Source organism: Lycium ferocissimum, unplaced genomic scaffold (genome assembly GCF_029784015.1).
Source record: "Lycium ferocissimum isolate CSIRO_LF1 unplaced genomic scaffold, AGI_CSIRO_Lferr_CH_V1 ctg3490, whole genome shotgun sequence".
Classification (NCBI taxonomy): Eukaryota; Viridiplantae; Streptophyta; class Magnoliopsida; order Solanales; family Solanaceae; genus Lycium; species Lycium ferocissimum.
The window spans coordinates 61,695-65,728 of NW_026725419.1; the positions used below are offsets into that span (position 1 = coordinate 61,695).

Genomic DNA, 4,034 nt, shown 5'->3' on the forward strand with positions numbered 1-4,034 from the left:
GTACTTGATTATATATGTTGGCATACCCACTGTTGGTATTGTGATGTGATGCATTGTTGGCGTACCCCGTTGAGGTACTTGTGATATTGAGCTTGTTACACCCCGGAAAATTTCGCGCTACCAAGATTGTAGACGGCTTATTATGAGCTCAGAGAAGAGTAAAGTCATACAAGGATTAGGGATGAAGATTATATGATCTGAGTATAAGAATATATAAATATGTATGACATTTGGAGACCATATGGGGTGAATCAGTTCATACGTTACTTGATGAAAAGCCCTCGTTACTGTAAGCTAAGTGGGGTCCACACGCTGGAGTTTTATAAAGGACATATGAAAAATTATATAAGTAGTACATATGAAGTTGAGCAAGTCTTAAGAAGGACCCTTAAGCCAAATATGGGCATAAGCCCTCCAAAGGGATGATTTAAGGAAATGTTTTCGGACGATCTGACTTGAAGAGGCCAAAGCGCCATTATAAGTTTGGAATTTGAAAAAACACCAAAGATGAATTTGGCCGGCACCCGGCACTCGAAGGGCCGAGCGAACCAACTGTAATATCTAAACTCTGTAACGTGAATCATAGGCCGACGAGGCCGCTGAATAACAATAGTAAGAAGTATATCATAACAACCTGCAAGCAGAAAAGGCCCAACAACACATATATGCATAACTAGGGCCGACAAGGCCATAACCAAGAAAGACAACTAGTCAGAAGGCCGGCAAGGCCAAACACAACACGGACCGGACCCGATAGTCTGTAAGCCTCTAAGAGCACTAATATACATCAACTGGTCGGGACGGTGGCCCCGACGTACCCAATAGCCATACCCATAATATATATATATATATACATGCATGCATGCATCCTATTTAATGGCTCTGACCAGCAACTCCAGAGAATGGAGTGCGAACATCCCTGCTGAACTTTGGTATCCTACTGAGAAAGGTACAACAATCCGTCTACCGTACCTGTGGGCATGATCACAGCGCAAAAAATGCATCAGTACAAAATATGTACCAAGTATGTAAGGCAGTAAGCATAAACGTAACATAAGCATAATAGATACAGATAACTTGGGAAAAGATGTAGAGACAACCTGAAACTCTGAACGAGGCCACTGAGGGCGACCATAATCATGATATAGATGTAAATGCATGCTCGTAAAATCATTCCTCACTGTGGACCCATATATCATATCATATAACAATAATAAATCCCTCTGTGGGGTGAGCTCATCATCATAACATCATCTACGCCCAATCGATCGGTGGCAATGCACGCCTACGTGCCTGCCGCCGCCTACAACACGGCTCGGTAAAGAAAGAAATATGTCTAGGTGCACATATAAGTGCCTACCCGGCCGACTATAGCGCGGCTCGGTAATGAAAATAAATACATACATATAAGTGCAATGAAAGACTGACCTTAGAAGCAATATCATGGAAAGAGTCGGAGTGACCTATCGTCGTTATCCTCCGACTATCATTATTGTCGCTACGTTTATCATTATTTGATCATTAGTCCAAAGAAGTAAAAGTACAAGGAAACATATTGTTATGAATTATTCACGAAGCCAAAGTTAGCCACAACTCTTATGAAATATGATCGACACAACTTTTATCGGAAAGAGTGTGCCAACGAGAGGTTCGTCACCTTGGAGCAATAGACAAGAAGATAAGGTTTAACTCAATTAAAGGAAGTACAATCAACTCAACTTTGATGTGAAGAGTACCATAACTAATATCATTCTTCATTCGATAAACAAGAGGGACACGAAATATGAAAGGTGCTTTAATACAAGCTATTCATGAGAAAAGGGTAAACTTAACCATTTTGGGACATAATCGACACAAGTTGAACGGAAAGTCTTTTAATCGATAGCCAAAAGGAGATGTGGACCATAATTTGGTACAAGTCATAGATGAGTATGTATCAGCTCAATTATCATGGAATGCGATCGATCCAAGTTAGCGGAACAATTTTTCAATGAAAGGTCATTTGAATTCTAGTCATGCCACAAAGAAAATAGAAAGCCCTACATACCTCGTCGATGGAGTTATATATGTTTCCCGAGTCCTCGAACGCCTTACGAACGATCTCCTACATAATATGGACTATTCAAGATCAAAACCAAGGTCATAGCTTATAGAAATCTTCATTTAGACATTTAGTCGAGCAACTCATGGGCGTGAATTTATAGGCCCTTTTGTAGCAAAATTTTCCCGTAAAACGCTACCAAATTCTACTTTTCTACTTCTCCTCTTCAATATGATCCCATCCATATCACCATAACTCCAAACAACACAACAATATCATATAAAACAGCCAACAAATAAGCTAAGTTAAATGAAAGTTTCATAAGAATATAGAAGAGATTGTTCTATGGGGTTTTTCACTAATTTCTATGATCAATTACTTGTAGAAGTTCAAAGAGATCAAAAGGAAGTTAAAATATACCTTACATCATGAAAATCACTTCAAACCCCAAGTTACTTCAAAGCAAGGTTTTCCTCCGAAAGGTGAAATAGTGAAGAAATCACAATTTCGAAGTTGTCATGTTGTTCTTCATGTTAAAGTTGATATATTTGCTCTTGGTTTGGATTGATATTGATGGAGGATTAATTGGAGAGGGTTTGAGGGTTTTCTAGGTTGGGGATGGTGAGAAAATGGAAGAAAAATTCGTGCAAGGGCCTATATACTTGGGCAAATTTAAAGCCACCGACTTTAGCACACTGTTCCCGTGACAGTTTGCGTCTCTGGACGGAAATGCGAATATCTCTCTACTCCGATGTCGTATCGATGAACGGTAAAATGTTCTGGAAACTAGACTCATAGAACTTCGATTTGGTAGGTGGATCACCCCGTAACTCCACGTAGATTGAGAGAAAAGCTCCGAGACATCTGACCCAAATTTCAGTGAAATTTACAAACTTAACTTGCGACTCCCTTTGTCGACTTTTGTATTACAACTCGTTTGACTTCCAAACTTAACAAACGACCATTATACGATTAAAACCTCATATTATTATTTTCTTAGCATGTGAAGAACTCCTAATCTCACCCAAAAGTACAAGTTATCATATTCCCAACTTGCCGACTTTTGACGAAACTCATCTTCTTTGATTCATTCACCCTCCAAATCTTCCGCCACTTACTAATATTATTTATAGACTCTTGTAACCATTTATATTAATAAGCTCAATCTCTTTTAACTTCAAGATAATTTCTTTTTGAACTGGCGTCGACTAACTCATGATGCGACTTTAACGTGCGAAAATCTGAGGTGTAACAATACGGTATCGGGATCAAACGTTATGGGCATTTTAAGATCGGCTGTCAGGACAGGAAATTAACCCTGAGCGAATGCGCCAGAAGGTAGCGCGAACGCGCAGGGCAAGACCCTGTGACTCAGCGCGATCGCGCTGAGCAAATTTTAAGTCGGTCCAGGCAGAACCTGGACCGTTATAAAAGGGGACACCCCCTCATATTTTTCAGCCAAACCACCCCAAAATCCTCTCTAATCTTCTGGAAATTCCCCAATCTTCCAACACCCACTTTTTAGCCTAAATCAGGTATAATTCCCAAATTCTGGTCCAGACGGTGTATAGTTGCGACTACAAAATCGTATAGCGGCGCGTTGTGGCTTAAGATCAAGGTGGAGAAGTGAAGATATAGCGATATTATCGAGAGAAAGGTATGAATCTCTTGTTATTAACGTTAATCTTGGTTTATTTACGGAGATGGAGCTGTTAAATAGTTATAAAATAATTCTGTGGTGGAAATATGGGACAAACACCATATGGGATGTTTATGAAGTATTTTGGTATTGGAAATATTATGGTTAATATTGGTATTGTTGTTGTTGTTGTTGGTTGCTGAGTTGGGATTCCGGACTAGGCACATAAACAGAGGAGATGCTATCGAAATTTCGGCAGATTTTAGAAAGATTTATTTGAAGGATTAGGATAAGTATATAACAACGGGCCTAATCATAGAATGAATGGTCTTATATGTAGACTTGCGAGATCGG

The 4,034-nt window shown here is 39.5% G+C and overlaps 1 long non-coding RNA gene across 1 annotated transcript; it reads right to left on the reverse strand.

Annotated features, from left to right (window-relative positions):
* Positions 1 to 531: 531 nt before the first annotated feature.
* Positions 532 to 2,643, reverse strand: LOC132044092 (uncharacterized). The gene is made up of 3 exons (XR_009412025.1): positions 2,462 to 2,643; positions 2,048 to 2,104; positions 532 to 972 (listed from the first exon to the last, which is right to left on the reverse strand). It is a non-coding gene; the product is annotated as an uncharacterized LOC132044092 (long non-coding RNA).
* Between the last annotated feature and the right edge of the window lie 1,391 nt (positions 2,644 to 4,034).